General features: G+C 40.5%; 1 long non-coding RNA gene and 1 pseudogene across 1 annotated transcript in view; one reads left to right on the plus strand and one right to left on the minus strand.

Annotated features, from left to right (window-relative positions):
- Positions 1 to 26,536, minus strand: part of LOC144616677 (uncharacterized) — a 301,629-nt gene that overhangs the window by 182,792 nt on the left and 92,301 nt on the right. The gene's annotated exons all lie outside the window — the stretch shown is intronic.
- On the plus strand, positions 13,334 to 14,003 carry LOC144616586 (T cell receptor delta variable 1 pseudogene; annotated as a pseudogene).

Genomic DNA, 26,536 nt, shown 5'->3' on the forward strand with positions numbered 1-26,536 from the left:
CCTCTAGGAAGACCCCTGTTAGGAAGGGTTGGCAAAACCCGTGCTTAGACAGCTCAACAGCACAGTTAAGTCCAGGAGCCCATAAATGACCCCTGACCCTTCTCACATTTATCTCCTCTGCCTGGGACCTTCTCTCTCTAACCAGCAGCCGCCCCTCCCTGCCTCCCACCAACCACACACACTTCATTGGCTCCTAACCATCCATCAGATCTTAACTTAGACAGCACTTTTCTGGGAAGCCTCTTCTGGTGGGGATCCTCTTATGAGGCTCTCTACATACCATACCAGATCTATGCTGTGTGAGATCAGCGATCATATGTGTCTCTTATTTATAGTACCTCCAGCACTTAGTACAATATCTGCACATAGTGGAAACCCCAAAAGTACTTGAGTCCGTGACGCTCAATTCCCAATAAGCCTGCAACACAATCAAGCCTTGGCCTGGAAAATGTGCACTTGTCATTTTACTTAATTAATTTATTTTTTTAAATAATGGGTTTTTTTTGTTTATTTATTTATTTATTTTGAGGGAGAGAGTGTGCAGCATGCGTGCCCACTCAAGTGAGTAGGGGAGGGACAGATAGACTGTGAGGGGTGGAGAGAGAGAACCCCAAGCAGGCTCCACACTGACAGTGAGGGGCCCAACTCAGGGCTCTAACTCATGAACCCATGAGATCGTGACTTGAGCCAAACCAAGAGTCCAACGCTTAACCAACTGAGCTACCCAGGTGCCCAGCACCTGTCATTTTAGAGACAGGCCTGAAGGTTCAAAGACAGAAGCAAGGAAAAAAGATCAGCAGGCAAGGATGTGACAGGAAGTGCTCTTAGCTGGTCCTTCTAGAAATCCCATTTCCTCTTCTGGGACTGTAGTGCCAAATGCTCCAGGGACTCTGAATATGACTGGTCAGGATCCAAAGTGGAGGGGACACTGTCAAGAGTGGAAGGCCTACCTGGTTGCTCCAGTCTGGACTGTGATGCCAGTCATCTTCCTAGTCAGGGACAACCCCAAGCTGGGACTGTGTCACGTCTCAGGCTCTGGGCATGCCGGGAGGTTATATTTGCCAGTGGTTTGGGGCCTCTATAATGAAGAATTAACTTTCCCAAAGAGAAATCTGGCCTTTATCATCAGCTACTGGGAGGTGATCTCAAGGCCCTGGAATGTCCTGCCTCATAGAAATATCTTTGTCCATCTGGGGGCTTTGGCCACCATCAGTTTCACAGTGTGATTTATGATGGGGGCTTTGGAACAATGCCTTTTGAGTTTCCACCTCCAGAGGAAACAAAGACTAAAAGTATTATCCAGAACCTTCTGGAGGGGCTGCAAGGCTAAAGGTCAGCCACATAAGCAATATGTATGATCAAGCCTAATAAAAAATTCTGAATCTCTGAGCACTGAAGGCTCAAGTGGGCATCCCTGTGCATACCGTCACATATCATTGATGGGAGGAAATAACACAATCCAGGTCTTCACATGGGGAAGATGATCAGAAGTTTCATTTTTAGAACCTTCCCAGATGTCACCCTATGCGTCTCTCCCTTGGCTGATTCTGATTCTTTTTGTGTGTGTGCTTTAATGTTTATCTATTTTTGAGAGAGACAGATTACAAGCAGGGGAGGGGTAGAGAGAAAAGGGGACAGAAGATCTGAAGCAGGCTCTGTGCTGACAGCAGAGAGCCCGACCTGGGGGTCAAACTCATGAACCAGGAGATCCTGACCTGAGCCAAAGTCAGATGCTTAACCAACTGAGCCACCCAGATGCCCTGCTGATTCTGATTCTAATCTTTTGCTATAATAAAACTAATTGTAAGTATAGCACTTTTCTGAATTCCATGAGTCATCCCCTAGGACTCCCAAACCTGAGGGACTATGGGACTCTCCAAATTTGTAGCCAGCTGGTCAGAAATGAGGGTGGCCTGGAGTCCCCGAACTAGCAACTGGTGTCTGGGGCGAGGGCAGTCTTGCAGAGGCCTATGCCCTTACCCTGGGAAGCCTGCCCTACCACCAAGTAGTTGGTATGAGAATTCATTGCAGGGAAGCACGGGAAATTGAACCAATGGTACCTGACACCTACCTGGAGTCCCTAGAGAGCCCATCAGGAGAGCCCTCAGCTCTCTTCTCGGACCCATGGGTCCCAGAAAGACTCCGGGGACCATCAGCTCCAACAACAATGTCTGTGCAGTAGAGGAGCTGTGATTCTAGTCTGAAAGAACACTATCTGTGTTATTGATTAAAATTCGAGTGTTACAAACAGCTTCCCGGTAGGGGGAAGATTTATCTTTTTCTTCTGTGTAATTAGAATGATTATTCGACAAATGGATGGTTTTCAATGAACTTTCAAAGCGAGGCTAAATTCATCAATCCCAGCAGCTCACAGTTCCAGCCAAGGACCCATATCACTGTGCTTCCAGAGAGGGCAGACAGCAGAGCAGTGGCCAAAAAAGCCCCAGGCTGCAGGAGCCTGGAGACCCCAACACACACACACACACACACACACACACACACACACACACACGAAGACACTGGGAAAGAAGAATTGTGAGTGGTTTCCTCTGGGGTCTGGGGAGGAAACTGCTGATGATATTTGGAAAGCATTTCCACCCCTGGGCCCAGAAAATAGAGACATTAATGATGTCTAGACCTCCTTCTTGGCGACATTCTCCTCCCTGAATCTAGTACCTGAGGTAATTGGGCAGCAGATGAAAATGGTATTCGCTCAAAACAAAGCAAATCTTTGTTTAAAAAAAAATGGCCTGCTGTCTGAGCTTTGTCTCCCTGTGGAACTCAGAAACAAAGCCAAGTCCTCTGGCCATACACACTGGCTACATGTCTCAAAAGGAATATTTCTGACTTCATGCCCGCCTCTCCCCCATCACACAGGAAGGAGAGTGGGCTCCGACAAGCAGTTAAGACAGCCGTTCCCACAGCTGGCTTTACTGCAGGCCTCCAGGCTCCTCACACACACAAGCCCACGGAACCCTTAGGTTCTGCCCGCTTACTGTAAACCATTCTGCCCAGTGCAGCCAGACCAGTCTTCCAGACTGTCTCTCTCCTCCTCAGAACTGTCCCAGGATCCCTCCTGAGACTAGGCTTTCCCTGAAAACACTTTCCTGTTTCCACACTCAGCCCATTCCACTTGCCTCAAAGACTCTCTACTCCCTGTGTTTTAGTACAAAAAAACCTAGCCCTGATGCACACCTACCTGAAGACAGTCTTCCCCATCCTTGCCAACTCTAAAACCTTAGAACAATCATGGTGTTTTAGACTGCATTTATTTGTGGATAGGTCGCAGGCACTGTGTTAGATGCCAAGGATACAAAGCTAGGGAAAAAATATACCCGACAATTGGTTCCTTATTGTCTAACGGGAAAGATAGGATAAACAGATACATAAACAAATATATATGCAAATTGGGATGAGTGTTATGAAAGCAATAAACAGGAGGCTGAGAGGAGATTGAAGGGTGCAATTTAAATAGGGTAATCAGGAAATGCCTTTCCCTCCTGGGGAAGCAGCGGGTAAAGGGGTGGAGAGAAGTCAGAATTGTTACACTAATGAACATTCTACCACTGGGAAACACAGAACAAGCAGAAAGGAGTTTCCACCCAACAGACGCCTATGAACACATCAGTCACACGGCCCAGAAAAGGTGAGACTTGCTCCCGGAAGAGCTGACACTGCTCCATAGGGAAGGTAACTTGGATTTGCTCCAATCCACCACACCTCCAATGTCACTCTTCCTGAGATAAGACGGTGGGCGTTTGCACCATATCTGCCTAGGAAAATTGTATTCTCAGAAGAATAGAGCACAATTCATTGATTTCGTGACCACCAAGGTTCTCTTTATAATGGTACTCTAGAGAGCTGTGCTAACTGGCCAGAGCTCAGACTACATATGGGTGGATGTCTAGTTCACAATTGAAGCTTCACGACCAACCAGGTTCTAAATTTCTGTTCAGCTCAGCATCTCATTATTTTGTGCCTGGAGTTAGAACTCCAACATAAAGGATATCATTGCCACCTATAATTGCCACTTTTTTAGCGAAACCCACATGGACTTTGAGAGTATAAATCTGAAAATTCCAGGGCATTTCCTTTAATTTTTCCAGGATGGCTGATAGAAGCGAATCTGAGGACAGCCACTAATGTAGTGTGACATGATACAACGTTAAGCAACCTTGTTTTTCTTACGCAATTTTTTTGGAAATCTGTGTGATTTCCACAGATTTACCACATCTAAACCAAAAGAGCTCTATCATCGAATGCCCAATACAGGTTGATCTACAGTACAACTGAGCTGCAATGTGGACACAGGGCTAAGGGAACCCTTTAGCTACTCTTTCAAAATACATTTATTGACCGTCTACCATGTGACAAACACTATGGTCAGCTCCAGTGTTACAAACTTGAGTAAGACATAGTCCCTGCCCTCAAGGTAGTCACAGTCTTCTTAATGTTTACTTATTTTTGAGAGAGAGAGAGAGAGCAAGTGGGGGAGAAGCAGAGAGAGGGAGACACAGAACCCAAAGCAGGCTCCAGGCTCTGAGCTGTCAGCACAGGGCCCGACGTGGGGCTCCAACCCACAAACCAGGAGATCATGACCTGAGCTGAAGTTGGACACTTAACCGACTCAGCCACCCAGGCACCCTAGTAGTCACAGTCTTCTTGACATGCCAAGCACAAAAATAAAATATAATAAAATGTGTGTGAGAGAAACCATGGGTGAGCATTATAAAAGCACCATAAAGGGGGCTGCCTTGTTCATTTAGGGATTATTGGCCCTCCCCAGAGATAGTGGGTCTTGCAGTACATTTTCACCATGGATGAGAAAAAATATCCTTCAAACAATGAACATCATGAAGTTAGAGGCTCAAAAATGCTGAGTGATCACTTAAGCCTCTTAAAATATCTTCAATTGCAACAAATACATGATACGTATCCCTCCTATCTCCTTATATTGAATAACTCAGATTAGAAGTCAAGGCACAGTCACCAGTAAGCAGATGAGAGGAACTAAGGAAACACACAGTGATTCTTTCACTTCCATGTAGGTAATAGATATTTCCTAAAGTAGATATGCCATACAAAACCTACCAGGCTCAGTATCGCAGTAGTCCCTAAGGCCAAAGAGACCAATCTGAGCCTGAGATCACCCGTCATCTGTGACCACAGGTTCAGATATACTCATTCTCAGAGGGTATGGAAACTGAACATCAAACCTGGGAAACTCTGTGCACATCAGTGATGTCTTCTCTTTTTATAAGGGAACTGATGTCCTTTTGGATTAGGACCTCTTCCTTAGGATCTTATTTAACCTTAATTTCCTCTTTAAAAGCCCTGGCTCCAGATACAGTCATTGGAAGTTGCAGCTTCAATATATGAATTTGAGGGGACACATTTCTATCCATAATAGGTAGGGAGAGGGTCACTCTCTTCCAAAGACAGTCCTCCCTTAGGGCCATTCACAGAGAGAAAAACAAAGTCCCAGTCTCTTACTGAAAGTCCAGGGGCCCTGGAGTTACTACATACAGTAAATGAGAAAGAAATAAACTTTAAAAAAAAAAATCCCTGAGGGGTTCCTGGGTGGCTCAGTCAGTTAAGCATCTGACTTCGGCTCAGGCATGATCTCGTGGTTCATGAGTTCAAGCCTCATGTTGGGCTCTGTGCTGACAGCTTGGAGCCTGGAGCCTGCTTTCAATTCTGTGTCTCCCTCTCTCTCTGCCCCTTCCCTGCTTGAGCTCTGTGTCTCTCTCATTCTCTCAAAAAATAAACATTAAAAAAAATTTTTTTGAATCCCACAGTCTCATATCCAAAAGTGATAGAGATTTAATCACAGTTTTTCCAAGTCTTTCTCCTATTCTGTGTTAATACATTATTTCTGTTATGACACCATTATTTTCCAGAAAACAAAAATGAAACCTTCATGTCACCTCTGACTGCTCCCCCTCTCTTTCCTCCACATGGAATCATAGATTTTTCATCTCAGTACAAGTACCGTCTTGACTATTCATATATCCATCAGTAACCTGGCTCAGCTCTTACTACTTTTCATGAAGATCACTATAGAAGCCACCTAACTATTCTTCATGCCTCTAGTTTAGGAGCTCCTGTTATGGAAACCAAGTAACTGGGAGATCTATAACCCTTCTCTCCTATATTTTGTACAACTTGTCTCATGCCTATAAGTGGGAATGGGTTCATAACTGTTATCAGTCATTCACAAAGGTCCCTCTCCAACAAACAGGTTAAAAATCAGAGCTCTCATCTCTCCTACTACACTTGCCTCTCTTTAAAAATCATTACTTAATCTTGAGGCGCCTGGGTGGCTCAGTCAGTTAAACATCTGACTTCAGCTCAAGTCATGGTCTTGTGGTTTGTGGGCCCGAGCCCCGGGTCGGGCTCTGTGCTGACAGCTCAGAGCCTAGAGCCTGCTTTGGATTCTGTGTCTCTCTCTCTTTGCCCCTCCCCCACTCACACTCTGTCTCTCCCTGTCTCTCAAAAATAAACGTTTAAATTTTTTTAAATTATTAATCTTTGTGTTCACGTGACTCATCATATTCCTCCTATACTCAAACACCTCCCCGTTACCAATCACACTTTAAAATGGTGACTGATCAAAAAATTAAAAATAAATAAAATAAAATAAAATAAAATAAAATGGTGGCTGGTGGGCAATCCCTGTTGTAGCTTTTTCAAAAAAGTACCTGAGAGGGGTTCCTGGGTGGCTCAGTTGGTTAAGCGTCTGACTCTTGATTTCAGCTCAGATCATGATCTCATAGTTTATGAGTTTGAGCCCCACATCGGGCTCTGAGCTGACAGTGCAGAGTCTGCTTGGGATTCTCTCTCTCCCTCTCTCTCTGCCCCTCCCATGCTTGCTCTCACTCTCTCTCAAAAATAAGTAAACATTAAAAAAGTTACCTAGGAGAAAACTTCTCAAAACCAATAGGTCAGCCATTAGGTCCCATTTTGGCTGGCATGGGACACATATACAATTATACATCTTTAAAATTTTTTTGGAATAAATGACACATGCCATACTAGTACTCTATAGCTATGTAACAAATCATCACAAATTTAGTAGCTTAAAACAAAACACATTTATTATCTCACAATCCCATGGGTCAAGAGTTTGGGCCCAGCTTAGCTGGTTATCTGCTCAGGGTGTCACAAGGCTACAATCAAGTTGTCAGTTGGGCCGCATATTTCATCTAAAAGCCTGACTATGAAAGAATCCACTGTCATGCTCATTCAGGTTTCCGACACAATTCATTTCCTTGCAGCTACATGACTGAGGACCCAGCCTTTTTACCAACTGTCGCCTGGAGGTCTCCACTATTTCCTAAGGTTGCCCTGAATTCCAGGCGGTTTCCTGCACTTTCTTTGGGCTTCTTCAACATGGCTGCTTATGTCATCAAGCCAGCAAGAAGAATCTCTCATTTCAGTCAGCTAAGACAGAATCTTTTCTAATGTAACATAAAAACAGATGGACAGCCCATCACCTTTGCATATTGTATTGGTTAGAAGCAAGTCACAGGTCCCTCCAAAACTCAAAAGAAGGGATTATCCAAGGGCATGGACACCAGGCAGCAGGGATTTATCTTTCTACGACAGTCCACCATCTGACCCCCATGATTCATATCACAAAGACCCCACGAGTCTCATCTCATACAGCATCAACTCAAAGACAAAATCACATCATCTAAATGATGTCCAAGTCCAAATGCAGCTCCTGGGTGTCATCTGTTAAATACAGCTCCTGGGGCACAATTCCTCTCCATCTGTCAAGCTGTGAAACAAGCGACCACCCCCCACACATCCAGATTACAGTGTTAATCAGACATGACCAGGAAGGCACAGGTTAATCGCTATAGACATTTGGCTTCAAAAGAGGGGGAGATGAAAGGTAGAAAGGACTTGCTGAAATGCACCCAGGCAAATCTTAAAATTTTATTCTGTGGTTCTCTGATTTGAAAAGATAAAGTTTAAATTAGTGCTGGTGTTGAAGCAGAACTCTCAAAATGCTAGTCTTGGCACTGAGGTCAAGCTCTTCATCAACTTTCAGTTGAGAGCTCAGTGATTTTGGCCCCTACTAATATTCCAGCCACCCAGAACTGAGTGAAAAGTAAGGTCTAAGGATTAGGAGGCCAATTGGGTAATCAGCTGTCAACTTATATATGAAAATGAGCACCTTCATGGGCACATCACAAATACACACCAAAAATCTGTCACACTCAAACTCCAAGTTCCAGGGGGAGATTTGCTAAAATGGATTACCTCCCAGACTGGTAAACATACAGGTAAACCTACAGGTAAAAGATCTCCTTTTCCCATCCCCCGACATCTTTTATTCACCCTGCTACTTACAACTAGTAATTCTGCTTCTGGGTATGTTTAGATTTATTTCAGAGCAGTTGCTTTCATTTCCATCTTATTGTTTTACTCAAGGTTAAACCTTAATGTGGTGATACTGGAATGTGTCCCCACCTCCCCAGTGGTCTAGGTGCTCAGGACTGAGCACTCTTTGTTACAACCCCTCAGTTTCTTCTAACGTCCCCCCAGCCCTGAGAAACACAGGCCTAGAATATTTTAAGGCGGCTGCTCCTCTCTCTGGCCTCCAGGGGGCAATCCTGCCACTAACACAACTCTCAGAACAATGAGAAGATGCTGACACTCTCTGGGGGTGGGTGAGAGGCCTGAACTTAGGACAAAAAAGGAATAAGGATGAAAATTAGAAGCCTGAATAATATTGAGGTAATTGAGGCCGAATCTCTTTAAAATTCTCTGAAACCTTAGGAAACTCTGTGAGCAACTCTTTCCTTCTCCTGCAAGCACAATTTTCCCAAAGCCTGTCTTCTACCCAATCCCAGGCTTGTAAACCTCTCCATTGGGAGAAGCTCCCCATTTCATTATCATGCCTTTGGGTAAGATGCACTTTATAACAATGGTTATAAAGATTCATCCTTTATGAATAACATAACAAACCCCTGTCAGAATAACTTGGTCAGGAGAACTTGTTACTTATCTTGAGCGGGTCACCCTAAGCTTTACGTGTACCCATTGGTACTCATGTCATCTTTGACTCTTCTGGAATGACAATTTCAGCAGCCAGGATCTCAGAGTTTTCTGAAATAGTTCTCAGAAACAACCTGGATAAAGGCCACGGATCTTCTGTGGTTTGTATGTTAAGATACATCAGGGTAATGGCGAGTTGTGGGGTTGGGAGGGCCCAGGAACATGATTAGTTCAAGGAGCTCAGGAACTGTCAAAATAAACATTCAGCTGCTTACCTATCTGGCTAAGAATCCTAATGGACTCTGGGATAATGATCGTTTATGAACAAAGCTGTTTAATATCCTTAAAAAATAGAACATTTTTACAAAGAAACTCAAGAAAAATTATACCAATTTTTAAAAATGCAATGGATATGAACAAATAATTTCCAAATTAAAAAAAAAGCACAAATATGAAAAGAATCCAACCTCACGATGAAAAAATGCATTATAAAACAAGGATATAATATTTTTTTCTCTACAAATTGTTAAATAATATTTTTAAATCATTAGATGCTGATGTCATGAAACAAAACTCTTAGAAAATACTATAGAAATGTCAATTTGTACAATCATTGGAAGGGTAATTTGTTACTATATATAAAGTTACTGCACTCAACAATTCTTATTCAGAAATCTATCCTTAAGAAATAATCAGAGATAGGGGCGTCTGGGTGGCTCAGTTGGTTAAGCGTCTGACTTCAGCTCAGGTCATGATCTCACCGTTTGTGGGTTCAAACCCTGCACTGGGCTCTATGCTGACAGCTCAGAGCCTGGAGCTTGGAGCCTGCTTCAGATTTTGTGTCTCCTTCTCCCTCTCTACTCCTCCCCCATTCATGCTCTGTCTCTCTCTGTCAAGATAAATAAACATTTTTTAAAATTTTTAAGAAGAAAGAAAGAAAGAATCAGAAATAGTGGCACCTGGGTGGCTCAGTCCGTTAAGTGCTAGACTTTGGTTCAGGTCATGATCACTATGTGTGGGTTTGAGCCCCACTTTGGGCTCTGTGCTGAGAGCTCAGTGCCTGGCACCTGCTTCAGATCTGTGTCTCCTTCTCTTTCTGTCTTGTCTCTGCTTTCGTTCTCTGTGTCTCAAAAATAAATAAATGTAAAAAAATTTTAAAGAAGAAATAATCAGAAATATTGACCACAAGAAAACAAATCTCAATAAGTATTCAAGAATCAATATCATATAGGTCATGTGTTTTTACTATAATGAATAAAGTTAGATATTATCCATAAAAAGTCAACTTTAAATAAAAAGAAATGCACTCCTAAGTAATTTACGAACAAGGGGCACCTGAGTGGCTCAGTTGGCTTAGTGTCCAAGTCTGGATTTCAACTCAGGTCATAATCTCAGGTCATGATTTCAGCTCAGCTTCATGAGTTCGAGCCCTGTGTCAGGCTCTGCACTGACAGCGAGGAGTCTGCTTGGGATTCTCTCTCTCCCTTTCTCGCTACCCCTCCCCAGCTTTCTCTCTCTCACTCAAAATAAATCAATAAACTTAAAAAAAAATATTTATGAACAAGAAAATAATTATAACAGAATTGTTAAAATATTTACAACAAAACTGTCATGAAAAGTGTAAATTTTAAACTTGAGCAATGAACCTAAGCAGCACACAGAGAACTTTTTATAACTTGAAAATATATAAAAACTAAAACACTGAAAGTAATGACCTAAGCATTGAACCAGAAAGTTTTAAGAGAGAGTAAGAGTAAGCAAAAGTAGGAGGACAAAAATAGTCATAATCAGTGCTAAGATGAAGGCAATAAAGCCAAAGAAGCAAAGGAAAGAATCCATTTAAAATGGTTCTTTTGAAAGAATTAAAAAATGGGCAAATCTCTGATAGATTTATCAAGAAAATTAAGAAGATAGAAAAACATGATGTAAAGGAAAATTGTAACTACAGACACAGTAAAAATTTAAATAATTATAAGAACAAGCAAGGAATAAGTCCACACAAATTAATTTGAAAACTTGAACAAAATGTAAAACTTTCTAAAAATTATCATCTAGCAAAACTGAAAAAAAATGAAAAGTTGAATTAAATGCACATTAAAGAAATTTTTTTTTTTTTTTAGAAATTTAAATCTCTATACATACATATGTTTTCACAGGCAAGTTACATCAAACCCAAGACCAATAATTCCTATACCTGAGTACTGAGAAAAACAAAAATAGCAAGACTACTACTGAACACATTGTGTGAGACCAAGAGAACCACAATGACATAAATAAACAAAGATGGATGTCAAAGAACAATTATAGATGAATGTTACTTATGAAAAGCAATGACTGCTTCTAAAAATATTATCAAACCAGCATTGGATATTAAAAAGTAATACTAATACACTAAGATCATTTGGAATTCATCTCAGGACTATGAGGAAGTTTTAATATTAGTACAACATACCGCACATCAATGGTATTCACTATAAAATTCTCTCACTAAATGCAGAAAAGAGATTTGGTCAAGTCTAACATTATTTCTCATTAACATCTCTTCACAAACTAGGAATAAAAGGGAACTTCCTTAACCTGACCTAGGTAATCTTTGAATTTGTTTTCAAAGGGACATGTTAAAAGCATTCCCTTAAAAATTTGAAAAATACAAAGACTTCCAATATTATTCTTTCTATTCTATATTTCAATAAATGTCTTAACAACTACAGTAAAATAATAAACACATTAGAACTGGAAGGAGAAAACATATCTATCATTAATCACAGATAGCTGATTCCGTTTCTGGAAGAGGAAAAGTGTACAAGTGAGCCTAGAATGTGTTCTCCTCCCAGAAAACTAGGAAGCTATCATAGATTACAGAGGCCACGTCACAAAGGCTCAGGAGCCAGCCTGAAAAGATTTCTGCTGGTAAAGATGGGACAATTCCCACATCACTGAGACCATGAATCCAACCAACTAAAACACATCAAGTATGTTATAATCCATGAGTTCCGAAAAGAGTCCTCTTTGATTACTTTTGGGGATTTATCCTGGTTGCCTGGGATTTTCTTGGGACTATTTTGGTGTTTGTCCTGAGAAATGGCTCCATCTCAGGCAAGCAGGGATGGTTTGGTCACCCTTGAGGGGAATCAGCTCATTATCCTACAAACTGATAAATGAACGGAAAGTATCTTACACTTAACCTCAAAGTTAACCAATTATTTGACAAGAAAACATTATCTTCATAGAAATACTTCAGTTAATAGATGAAGTAGAGGGGCGCCTGGGTGGCTCAGTCAGTTAAGCATCCGATTTCGGCTCAGGTCATGATCTCAGGGTTCGTGGGTTTGAGCCCTGTGTCAGGCTCTGTGCTGACAGTTCAGAGCCTGTAGCCTGCTTCAGATTCTGTGTCTCCCTCTCTCTCTGCCCTTCCCTGCTCGTTCTCTGTCTCTCTCTGTCTCTTAAAAATAAGTAAACGTTAAAAAATAAATAAAATAAATAAATGAAGTAGAAATGATATAATTAGAATGTCATTATTTTGCAAATCTAGACATAGCTTATCAACTGTCACTAACAACACACATACACACACACACCCGAGAAGACAATCTGACATTACATGTCTCTGAGTAAAGTACACAACCACATGATGTCTGGGATTTGCTTTAATTGAACCAGAACTGGAAGAGGTATAGATGTTCAGGGTGATACTAGTGTAGATGAGTGAGATTGGCCAAGACTTGATAATTGTGCAACCTACACAATGAATACGCGCTCTTTGATTGCACTCTTCTCTCTGGTAGATGTTTGAGTTTTCCGTAATTAAAAGCTTTGAAATAGCAAGGTTAACATAAATATAAATTTTCAGAAATGCAAAGACTTATATTTACAATGCCCACCGATCGTTATTTAAAATAGTCCAAAAAGTAAACAATACAATGTCAAACAATGATGTTGAAACAAATTGCACTTACACAGCAGAGTAGTGTGAAGCTGTAAAAATCACATTTTCACGTACAATTGAATGACATGGTGGCATATTCATACACATTATGTTCAACACAAAAAAGTTTTTTTAACTTGATCCCAATTCCACGAGAGTATGCATATTTGCATTAAAAATACGGAAAGAAATGCAACAAAATGTTAATAGCATTTACCCCTGGGTAATGAGATTATGATTGGATTTTATGTCTACTTCTCCCTTTTGGTTATGTCCACATTGGACAAATTTCATGATAAATCACACATGACATGTTGTCAATCAATTAGACAAGAGAGGCCTGGAGGAAGAGAGGCAGGAAGCAGACACAGACAGCAGGAAGTGTGACTAAACTTACGTATGCAGGAGGCCCGCTGCCAGCTTTATAGAAGCAAGACCACAGAGCCACCCAGCTCCAGGGACACTGCAAAGGGCCTGAAAGGTGGCAGGCAGAACAAGAGCCATTTCACCAGCAGGAAGGGCCCCAACATGCAGTCTGGACTGCCTGCTCTCTTGTGCACAGTGGTGGCCTTCATCCTCTTCGGTAAGGAGCCCACCACCCCTGCAGCCGGGGCCCAAGGGAGGAGGTTTGGGCAAGAAGTTAGAAGATAACTTGACTGTGCCTTTCTCCACTTTGTTTTCTGGGTGAAAACTGGGCTGTTTGTGACAGCTTTCTTGGGAGCAATGTCAACAACTAAGTTATTTTTTCTTCTTTTCTACAGGTTCCAGCAATACACAGAGTGTCACTCAAACTCCAGGTACAGTGAATAAACAAGAGGGAGAATCTGTGACCTTGCACTGTAGTTTCACACTCAGCTATACTTACTATGTGATGAGCTGGTTTCGACAGCTTCCCAATGGAAAGATGACTGAAATCATTAATCTTTATTCTACTAGCACAAACACCAAGAAAGGACGATATTCTGTATCTCATCAGAAAGGAAACAAAGCCCTAAGTCTCACCATCACAGGCTTGATGCCTACAGACTCAGGCGTCTATTTCTGTGCTGTTGGAGAAGCTGCACGGTGAGAGGAGTGACGGGGAGAGCCTTACAAAAACCCCCTGGGCTCAGCATGAAACAGCCACCTGCTCCAGGAGCTTAGGAGAAAACAACCCACAGAACAGGAAAAGGTAAACAGAAGGCAGGGTGGGTGGCATTGGTGGGTCTAGAGAGGAAGTTGATGAATGTTCTAGCAACAATCTTTCCACATCTGGTATCAAAAGAAGAGATGTGGTTACAAAATCCCAGTCTCACGAGTATTTTCATCGCATAATCCCATAACCAATCAGGATATGCATCTGTCTCTTCTGCTACCCAACATCCATCCCTCCTTGTCTGGTGACCACACCTGGATTTTCCCTGGATAACCAAGCCACGCATCCTCCTACCCCATGTTGAGGTTTAGATGGGCTGACCCCAGCCTTGGACTCCCTGACCAATTAACATAATTCATCTCTCTGACCACAATGATTGTTTCAAGAATGGGTACCTGCCCCAAGTCTACATCCCAAAACTTAATATGAAACTCTTGGGAATACGGCTGGGGATGGAAGAGGCTAGGATATAACCCTACAGCTGTTAGCAGCCCTCTTCCCACCACAAAGGAAGAGCATGATCCTGAAAAGAGAGAGAATGAAACCGAGATCCCTTAACATTGTTTGAGGTCTGGACTCTGCAGTGATTAGAGAGCTACTTGGGATTTTTCAGTTGTACACCCACACTGTCTTCACTTGTGTTCCTCCAGAAGATGATAAGGATTCAAGTACAAGTCGTTTAGTTGGGAGGTGATCCCAGGATGCAAAGCAAGGGCAGTGGGAACAATGACAAGGAAGGGAAGTCCGCCAGTGAAGGGCATGTGTGTTAATGCAATCCCTATCAAAATACCCCAGCATTTTTCACAGAGCTAGAACAATCAATTCTAAAATTTGTGTGGATCACAGAAGACCCCAAATAGCCAGGCAATCCTGAAAATAGAAAAGCAAAGTAGAGGCATCACTATTCTGGACTTCAAGGTATATTACAAAGCTATAGTCATCAGGACAGTATGGCACTGGCACAAAAACATAGATCAGTGGAACAGAATAAATAATCCAGAAATGAACCCACAACTATATGGTCAACTCCTGTGACAAAGCAGGAAAGAATGTCCAATGAAAAAAATAGTCTCTTCAACAAATGGTGTTGGGAAGACTGATGCAACCTGCAGAACGAAATTGGACCACTTTCTGGACCACACACAAAATAAATTCAAAACGGATGTAAGACCTAAATGTGAGATAGGAAACCATCAAAATCCAACAGGAGAATACAGGCAGAAACCTCTGTGACATCAGCTGTGGCAACCTCTTAGTGGACACATTGCCAGATCCAGGGCAACAAAATGAAACATGAACCTTCGAGACTTCATCAAGATAAAAAGCTTCTGCACAGCACAGGAAACAATCAACAAAATCTATGAAATGGAAGAAGATATTTGCAAATGACATATCTGGTAAAGGGTTAGTATCCAAAATCTATAAAGAACTTAATCAACTCAACACCCCCAAAAACAAATAATCCAGTTAAGAAATGAGCAGAAGACACGAACAGGCACTTTCCCAATGAAGATGTCCAGATGGCTAACAGACACATGAAAAGAGGCTCAACATCACTCATCATCAGGGAAATACAAATCAAACCACAATGAGATACCACTTCACACCTGTCTGAATGGCTAAAATTAATAACACAAGAAACAACAGGTGTTGGCAAGGATGTGAGGGAAGGGGAGCCCTCTTGCACTTTTGGTGGGGATGCAAACTGGTGCAGCCACTCTGGAGAACAATATGGAGGTTCCCCAAAAGTTAAAACTAGAACTACCCTATGATCCAGCATACAAAATACAGATTTGAAGGGATACCTGGACACTGATGTTTATAGCAGCATTATCACAATAGTCAATCTATGGAAAGAGCCCAAATGTCCATCGACTGAAGAATGGGTAAACGAGAGATGGTAGACATATACAATTGAATATTATTCAGACATCAAGAAAAAAAGAAAAAAGAAAAAAGAAATCTTGCCATTTGTGACGATGTGGATGGAGCTAGAATGTATTACGCTAAGTGAAAAAAGTCACTCAGAGAAAGACAAATACCATATTACCTCACTCATATGTGGAATTTAAGAAAGAAAACAGGTGAACATATAGGAAGGGGATAAAGGAAAAAAAGGAGAGAGGGGAACAAATCATAACAGACTCTAAATGATAGAGAACAACCTAAAGGGCTTTCTATCACTTGCAATCAAAAGAGACCTAACTAGAAACACTAATATAGACAACATTGGGTGAAACAAATTAACCAAACAAAATAGTTCAATACTACTTTTTAAAACTCCTGGCTTGCTGCAGGGGAGACAGGTTACAACTCCTCAGACTGTCCAGATTAGATCAGTTGTTCAGCCCTTTCCTCCCACATCATCCAGGGTGGTAAGGGGGAGGGACAAATTTAACACTGTACCTGTTATTACACTGAACATTTAACTGTTCTCTCCCCTTTCAGACTCTTCTGCTCAGGGTCACCTTGCTTAATGCTGCCAGATTAATCTCCCTACTGTGTCCCTCCAAAGAATCTTGTTTGCTTAAGACTTCTGGATTCCTTGTGAGACTGTCCTTTTCCCAAATCTCAAATCCTGCTCCTGCTAGTTGCTTCTCCAGAAATATGTTTCCTCCCCATTTCTACCTTTTGAACTCACCGTCTCTCAAAATCTAGGTCACATCTTTGATGTTTCTGAGGATAGCCCAGAAGCAATGAGCATGCCTAGATCTCGTATCTTGGGTTCTAATACCAGTTTTCAATACCAGGAACCAGCGTTCCTTGGAGAAATGGCTGATTCTAGGGCTGGGACAGGGAATATGCCAGATGAATCTGAAGTATTTTGAAGTGTTAAAAGAGAAAGAAAGAAAGAAAGAAAGAAAGAAAGAAAGAAAGAAAGAAAGAAAGAAAGAAGAAAGGGAAAGGAAAGGAAAGGAAAGGAAAGGAAAGGAAAGGAAAGAAGGAAGGAAAGAAGGAAGGAAGGAAGGAAGGAAGGAAGGAAGGAAGAAAAAAAAGAAAAGAACCACTACCACCTATGATGGGGCTATGTTAGGGGACATCAGAGTCAACTAAAAAAGCTCTCTGTGGCCAAAGCTGGAACAATTGAAGCAACAAAATAAAGTCATGTTGAGTAATAACCCAAAGTATAAAATAAATATCCATGAGTCACTGATATAAATAAATTATTGAATAAATAAGTGAGGCAGAACAGACAAACTTCCCATGCTTTAGAATTCTAAATAATTTATATAGATACTCCACATTTCCAACTCCTCAAGTGTGGGCTGCACGTAGTGAGTTCCTTCCAAAAGGGACAGTATGGAAAGGGTGACAAAAGAGCAACAGTGGATTGGGGCACCTGGGTCACTCAATCCATTAAGCATCTGACTCTTGATTTTGGCTCAGGTCACAATCTCACAGCTTGGGAGACTGAGCTCTGGACTGTCAGTGTAGAGCCTCCTTAGGATTCTCTCTCTCCCTACCTTTCTGTACCTCCTCTGCTCACTATCTCTCTCTCTCTCTCTCTCAAAATGAATGAATAGATTGTTTTTTAAAAAATGAAAACGAGCAACGGTGGAGAAACCTGTCAAATACCAGCCTAGCTTGCTGATCATGGTCAACATCACCAGAGATGTTGATAGCATGTCACCTTGATATGACGTGAAGAGAAATGGCATGTTACCTCTGTGATCTTCCTCCCCAAAACCCATAACCCCAGTCTAATCATGAGGAAATCATCAGAAAAATCCTAATTGAGGGACATTCTGCAAAGCGTCTAACCAATGCTCCTAAAAATTTTCAAGATCATCAAAAATAAGAAAAATGAGGAGTGACTGGGTACCTCAGTTGGTTTAGCATCCAACTCTTTTTTTTTTATTATTTTTTAAAATTTACATCCAAATTAGTTAGCATATAGTGCAATGATGATTTCAGGAGTAGCTCCCTTAGTGCCCCTTATGCATTCAGCCCACCCCCCCTCCCACAAACATTCTAGTAACCCTCAGTTTGTTCTCCATATTTATGAGTCTCTTCTGTTTTGTCCCCCTCCCTGTTTTTATATTATTTTTGTTTCCCTACCCTTATGCTCATCTGTTTTGTCTCTTAAAGTCCTCAAATGAGTGATGTCTTATGATTTTTGTCTTTCTCTGACTAATTTCACTTAGCATAATACCCTCCAGTTCCATCCACGTAGTTGCAACTGGCAAGATTTCATTCTTTTTGATTGCCGAGTAATACTCCATTGTATGTATATACCACATTTTCTTTATCCATTCCTCCATCGATGGACATTTGGGCTCTTTCCATACTTTGGCTATTGTCGATAGTGCTGCTATAAACATGGGGGTGCATGTGTCCCTTCGAAACAGCACACCTGTATCCCGTGGATAAATGCCTAGTAGTGCAATTGCTGGGTCATAGGGTAGTTCTATTTTTAGATTTTTGAGGAACCCTCCATACTGTTTTCCAGAGTGGCTGCACCAGCGTGCATTCCCAGAGCATCCAACTCCTGATTTTGACTCTGGTCATGATCTCAGAATTGTGGGAATGAGCCTGCATTGGGCTCAACACTGAGCATGGAGCCTGCTTGCAATTCTCTTTCTCTCTCTCTCTCTCTCTCTCTCAGCCTCTGTCCTCTGCTCATTGCTCTTTTTCTCTCTAAAATAAAATAAACTTTAGGACACCTGCGTGGCTCAGTCGGTTTAGCACCTGACTTCGGCTCAGGTCATGGTCTCACACTTTGTAGCTTCAACTGTGCTGGTTCTGTGCTGACAGCTCAGAGTCAAAGCCTACTTCGGATTCTGATTCGGGTCTCCCTCTCTCTCTGACACTCTCCCGCTTGTGCTCTGTCAGTCTCTGTCTCTCAAAAATAAATAACAAACATGAAAAAAAAGTTTACAAGAAATAAAATAAAATTTAAACTTAAATTTGAAAAAAAATTTTAAAAAAGAAGAAAAATCTGAGATATTGTCATAGCCAACTGGAGCCTAAAGAGATATGAAAACTAAATGTAATGTAGTTTCCTTGGGGGACTCCATAGGAGATGAAGAACTTTAGGCAATCAAAGTAAAACTACTGAAGTATGAACTGTAGCCAATAATATATCAGTATTATTTATTAATTGTGGCAAATGTACTATTTTAAGATGTTCATCGTAAGGGAAACTGGGTATGCAGTATGGAAATTATGTGTACTATCTTCAAAACTTTTCTGTAAATCCAAAACTGTTTGAAAATTAAACATTTATTATAAAATGCTTATAAAACTATAGATTTCTTATGACCTGCATGTTGTGGAGGGAGAATTACAATTTTATGTATAGTCATATCATTATGTATACATCAAAAGGAACTTTGAACTGTGTTATCCATACATGGCCCACTAGCTAACGTGGCTCTTAAACACTGGGATTGTGATGAATCCAAATTAAGATGTGCTGTGAGTGTAAAATACACACAAAGTTTCAAAGGCTTAGTATAAAGAAAAGAATGTAAACAATCCTATTAATAGTTTTATGAACCAATGTTGAAATGATATTTGGAGATTACCAGGTTAAATAAAATATATTTTTAAAATTAATTTTATATATTTATTTATAGTTTCTTTCAATGTGGCTACTAAAAAATGTAATATATTTATGTGGCTCACATTGTACTTCTATTTATAGTAGTGATCCAAAAGATAGACATGAAATGTTAATAATAGTTATTCCCAGCAGTGGAATTCAGGGTAATTGTTTTAGCTTTCCTTTTTCTAATTTTTCTTCAATAAATGTGGGTTCCTTGTACAACAAAAAAAGTAATGAAAATAAAAAGACACATAGAACAATTGCTATGAAATGTCACACTAAAAGACGGAAGCACCAAACAGAAACGTCAAGCCAGAGAGTCCTTCATTAATTAATTATTCATGAATTCATTTGAATACACATACATTAAGTATCCCATGTACAAAGCACCGGGACAGTTTCTGGGAATACAAACACACAAAAAAAGATGAGCTATAATTATTTCCTATAAGTTCACTTTCCACTTGGCCAGTTAGGCTTATAAATAAAACTTTAAAACACTGTAAGGTCAATGATACTATGGGATTCCTGTTGTCAATTCTCCTCTATTTCCTGCCTTAAATGTTGCTGTTTTTCTGGCTCCAACCTTAGTCTAATTCTCTGTCCACACCTGGACAGAGAAACTAATACCTGTGTGCCAGTGACTATGCCTCTAACCTTGATTTTGCTCCAGACCTATGTATGCAGCCCACAGCCTTTGGGTCAGATGACCCTTGAGCAATATAAAATGTGTAAGTCTAAAACCCATAATCTTTTCACCTCCCCTACTTCATGCTCTTCTGCCTCCATATTTTCTTGTTTTAATTAGTGATACTGTCTTACCTTACAGCTCTGCGTAAAAGGCAGATTTAGGTATTTTACTTCACTTCTCACAGTTCTTTAGACTTAGCCTGGCACAAGCCTACATATGACTCGCATTTAGCTGCCTCATCTCCTGACACATCTGTCACCAACATAGACCTGGAATTACCAAAATACTGAATTCAGGAAATATCATGAGTTAACACACCTCTCGTCTCTATCCTTCCCTCTACCCTTCTCTTTGTTTGGAGTTTCCAACCTCATAACCACCTCCTCCTCATTGCCCTCTGACTTGTTCTCTCTCAAGCCTTCCTTGATCTTCTGGGCAAATTTAAAGTCTCTCTCCTCTGGCCCCCTATGAAATTTGTACTTATCTATAAGAATAGCACTTATCTCCTTACATAATTTTGTATTTATTGCCTGCTTCCTCTAGGATACTCAATTTCTTGAGAGCAAGGATTATGTCTCTTTCACCTCAATATTCCCAACATGACACAGAACATGACAAGTAGAAGACTCTCAAGTTTACTGAATATTTCCCACTTCCTCCACCTTTCTTCCTCTACTGGGATCACTCTTACCCCCTAGAATAGTTCCTTGAGTGCCCCAAGCAGGCTTCCACCTCTGGATATTTTTACAAGAGTAGTCTTGCTTCAAATGTTGCCTTCACCCATCATTCAGATCACTGCTCAAATGCTACCTCATCATAGACGTCTTTCCTTCAACCCTATATAGTTAGTACTCAAGCAACACATCCCTCTTTCCCCTTACCCTGTCTCACATTTTTTTCATGGCAGTCATCATTAGCAGACATCATTATATATTTGATGGCATATTTTTTATCTGTCTATCCACCAGAATAAAATCATCAAGAAGCATAGCACTTTGTCTGAATTATTCAACAAATGAATAAAGATCTGATGCATGTATGAAAAAAGTAAGTGATGTTATTTATCACCTACACATGACACTGTGTCTCTTCCATTTACTCTCCATCTGATTTTATTCTCAACAAGACATGTATCTAGGACAAAAGAAGAATGAAGACACAAAACTCCCAGATTTGTGAAAGATAATAAGACTCAGTAAGGAATAATATTATAACTTTAAAAGGGGGCAATGGTTCAGCTAACCATTGTTTTTATTAATTTTGTTTTGAGAATGCATTTTACCCTCTAATTCATTTATTCAACAAATATTTATACCACACCTATCATCTGTTCCTTTTGAAAACTTAAAAGCTGCCTAATACATTTATATCACTGTTCATAGTTTACAAGGTCCTTTCTCACATTCCAATGTATCCTCATAAACAATTCTTTTCCTAGAGGTTGCCCAGAGTTCCTAGTGGTCTCCTGCACTTTCTTTGGGCCTTTTCAACATGCTGCCTATGTCCCCAAGACAGCAAGGAGAATCTCTCATCTTAGCTAATTCAGAAAACTTTCCTAATGTAACAAAAAAGCAGAGGCCTAGCCCGTCACCTTTGCATATTATATTGGTTAGAAGCAAGTCACAGGTCCCTCCTACACTCAAAAGAAGGGATTAGCCAAAGGCATGGACACCAGGAGGCAGGAATTTATCTCTCTACCTTAGTTCACCATCTGACTCCCAAAGATTAATTAATATTCCTTCTACTTGCAAAATACATTCATTCACAAACACTCCCAATGAACCCAAGAGTCTCATCTCATATAGTCAGATCTCTTACAAAATCACATCATAAATGATGTCCAAGTCCAAATGCAGCTCCTGGGTGTCATCTGTTAAGTACAGCTCCTGGGGCACAATTCCTCTCCATCTGTCAAGCTGCAAAACAAGCGACCTGCCCCAACACATCTAGATTACAGTGTTAGATCAGACATGACCAGGAAGGCACAGGTTAATAGCTATAGACATTTGGGTCCAAAAGAGGGGGAAATGAAAGGCAGAAATAAAGCTGGGCAAACCGTAGGAGTTCCTTGATTCGATTTAAGGCCTGGAAATAATTCTCAACGGTGATCCGTTGGCTTTTACATCTGCCCTCAGAGTCATCCCTTTTCTTTCACGAAAGGTAACACATGGATGCAGTTGAGTAGTTTTATAAACCTGCTTCCTGCCAGTAGAGTTTTAGGGGTCTGACCTCCTCCTTTTATTCTGTATTCTGTCCCTTTCAATCCAAGCTGGTAGTGTTTCTGCTGAAATCATTTTCTCAAACACCTCCTGGGTCTCCCGTGGTTTTAATGAAATTTACTCTTTTCGAAAAAAGCCACATCCACAGGTCCTTTCCAGAAAAACTGCACCTGTGGCCCATGCTCTGATGGCTGAGGGACCAATCTCTTAAGCTTCTTAGAAGTCCTATCGTTTGCTTGGGAGTCACATCCAAATCTCTTGAAAGAGCTCCTTATGTGACTGAATACTCCCACCCCTCAATCCTTCTGAGGTTTTGATGAAAAGTTATGTAGTCACACTGTCAGTTTTTTCACTCTATCTTAATTTTAGCACCTTTTTCCATTTGAAGAGATTGAGAACTTTCAGATTCATCCAGTCCTGGTTCCATTTTGTTTAACAATTCTTTCCTCCATTTATCTCTCTTCTCTTCATTTCAGCAGCAAGAAGAAACCAGGTGGAACCTTCATACGTTGCTTGAAATCTCCCCAACTCTACAACCGAGTTCAGCTTCCGTGTAACTATAGGAGGCAATTTCAAAATTTTTCTGCAACTCTTGACATGGATTCCCTTCCTCCAGTTCCCAATGACATATTCTTTGCTTCCTTCTAAGACTTCACTAGCAGTATCCTTAAAGTCCGGATTTCTGTTAACCCTTAATATAGAGCAGATAGAGCTGTATCTAGAAACACTGCCAGCTTTCCTTCCCTGATGCACACCAGGAAGTCAGGATCATGCAGAAAGTCACTTTATAACTTAAAGTCTCGCCATCGGGCACAGACCTGACAGGTATTTCAAGGTGTTTCTCTCTTCCTTCCACCTGTTCCCAACTGTTCTACATCCACTATGTTTCTACATCCATAAATAAAAACTCCCAGAAAAAAACTTAGACAAAGTCAGTAGGACTACTAACAGTGTTTTGCTTCTTTTAGATAGAGACAGTGCAAGGAAAATTCTATGTATATGATTAGAAATAGAAAGAATTCCCAGGTAATGCAAACTGAGAATTCTTAGAGTTCTTGTATCCCATGAGATCAGAGTATGAGAGGGCCAGGCAATAAAGATAGAGAAGAAGGTACTAAAGTAGAGTAGCTGTACTTTATATTTGTTTGTTTGTTTGTTTGTTTGCTTGCTTGCTTGTTCACCAAAACTGAAAGGCTCTTATGACTTTTCAGATGTTGAAAATAAGGAAGTTTGGCTAGAGGACCTCATGAGGCCCTTAATTCTAATTTTTGTGATGCTATGATTTGAAAATATAAAATTTAAATTAGTGCTGGTGTTGAAGTAGAACTCTCATAATGCTAGTCTTGGCACTGAGGTCAAGCTCTTGATCAAGTTTCAGTTGAGAGCTCAGTGATGTTGGCCCCTATTAATATTCCAGCCAACCAGAACCCAGGGAAAACAGTGAAAAGTAAGGTCTAAGAATTAGGAGGCCAACTTGGATAATCAGCAATCAACTTATATATGAAAATGAGTACCTTCGTGGGCACATCACAAATATACACCAAAAATCTGTCACACTCAAACTCTAAGTCCCAGGGGGAGATTTGCTAAAACGGATTACCTCCCAGACTGGTAAACATACAGGTAAACCTACAGGTAAAATATCTCCTTTTTTCTATCCCCTGACACCTTTTATTTACCCTGCTACTTACTATGAGTAATTTTGCTTCTGGATATGTTTAGATTTATTTCAGAGCAGTTGCTTTCATTTTATTTTTAGTTTTTCACTCAAGTGTAAATGTTAATAAAGTGATACTAGAATGTGTCCCACATCCCCAGCGGTCTAGGTGTTCAGGACCTAGCACTTTTTGTTACAACTCCTCAATCCATTCTAATGTACCCTCAGCCCTGAGAACCACTGGCCTAGAATACTTTAAGGAGGCTGCTCCTCTGTCTGGCCTCCAGGGGGCAATCGTGCCACTAACACAACTCTCAGAACAATGAGAAGATGCTGACACTCTCTGGGGGTGGGTGAGAGGCCTGAACTTAGGACAAAAAAGGAATAAGGATGAAAATTAGAAGCCTGAATAATACTGAGGTAGTTGAGGCCGAATCTCTTTAAAATTCTCCTAAAGTTTAGGGAAGTCTGTGAGCAAATCTTTTCCTTCTTCTGCAAGCGCAATTGTCCCAATGCCTGCCTTAGACCCAATCCCAGGCTTGTAAACCTCTTTATTAGAAGGTCCCCACTTCATTTTCATTCCTTTGGATACGATTCCCTCTATAACGGTGGTTATAAAGGTTCATCCTTTGATACTCATGCCATGTGTGACTCTCCCGAGTGACAATTTCAGCCGCCAGGATTTCAGGGTTTTCTGAAATACTTCCCAGAAACATCCTGGAAAAAAGCCACAGAGGTTTATGGTTTCTTTTTAAAGATATATCAGGGTGATAGTGAGATAGTGAGGTGGATTGTGAGAGCCCAGATACATGATTAGTTCAAGGAGTTTAGGAGCTGCCAAAATAAACATTCAGCTGCCTACCTATCTGGTTAAGAATCAGTAGTGGAGTCTGGGACAATGATCTTTTACGAACAAACTTTTTAATCTCCTTTAAAAAATATTACAGCGGCGTCTGAGTGGCTCAGTCGGTTAAGCATCCGACTTCGGCTCAGGTCATGATCTCGCGGTCTGTGAGTTCGAGCCCCGCGTCGGGCTCTGTGCTGACAGCTCAAAGCCTGGAGCCTGTTTCGGATTCTGTGTCTCCCTCTCTCTCTGACCCTCCCCCATTCATGTTCTATCTCTCTCTGTGTCAAAAATGAATAAACGTTAAAAACATTATTACAAAGAAATTAGAGAAAAATTGTACCAATCTTAATAAATGCAATGGATATGAACAAATAATTTCCAAATTACAAAAATAACAAATACAAATAAAAAGAATCCTCGGGGCACCTGGGTGGCTCACTCGGTTAAGTGTCCCACTTGGGCTCAGATCATGATCTCGCGGTTTGTGAGTTCGAGCCTCCTGTCGGGCTCTGTGCTGGCAGTTCACAGCCTGGAGCCTGCTTCGGATTCTGTGTCTCCCTTTTTTCTGGCCTTACCTCACTCACACTCTGTCTCTGTCTTTCTCTCTGTCTCAAAAATAAATAAAAATAAAAAAAGATTTTTTTAATGTTTTAAAAGAGAGTAAGAGTAGACAACAAAAGTAGGAGGATAAAAATAGTAATAATCAGTGCTAGAATTAAGGCAGTAGAGACAAAGAAGCAAAGGAAAGAATCCATTTAAAATGGTTCTTTGAAAATAATTAGAAAATGGACCATTCTCTAATAAAATTTATCAAGGAAATAAAGAACATAGAAAAATATTGTGTAAAGGAAGACTGCAGCTACAGACACAGTAAAAATTTAAATAATCATAAGAAGGCAGGAATAAATCCATACAAATTAATTAAAAACTTAAACAAAAAGTAAGACTTTCTAAAATTTGTCATCCAACAAAACTGGAAAGAAAAATTGAAAACTTGAATTTACAGGCAAATTAAAGAAATTTAAAACTCTAAAAAAAACATGGTGTTTCACAGGCAAGTTACATCAAACCCAAGACCAATAATTTCCATTCCTGACTACTGAGAAAAATAAAAACAGGAAGACTACTACTCAACACATTTTATGAGACCAAGAGGACCACAATGACAATAATAAACAAAGGTAGATGACAAAGTACAACTATAGACCAATATCACCTATTAAAAACAATGACTGCTCCTACAAATATTATCAAACCAGCATTGAATATTGAAAAGTAACACTAATACACCATGATCATTTAAGATTCACCCCAGGAGTATGAGGAAGGTTAAATATAAGTGCAACATACCACACATAAAGACAGTAACTATAAAATTATCTCACTAAATGCAGAAAAGTGATTTGGTCAAGTTTAACATGTATGTCTAATTAAAACCTCTTCACAAACTACAAAGAAAAGGGAACTTCCTTACCCTGAACAAGGGAATCTTTGAATTTGTTTTC

Source organism: Panthera onca, chromosome B3, assembly GCF_046562875.1.
Source record: "Panthera onca isolate mPanOnc1 chromosome B3, mPanOnc1 haplotype 2, whole genome shotgun sequence".
Classification (NCBI taxonomy): Eukaryota; Metazoa; Chordata; class Mammalia; order Carnivora; family Felidae; genus Panthera; species Panthera onca.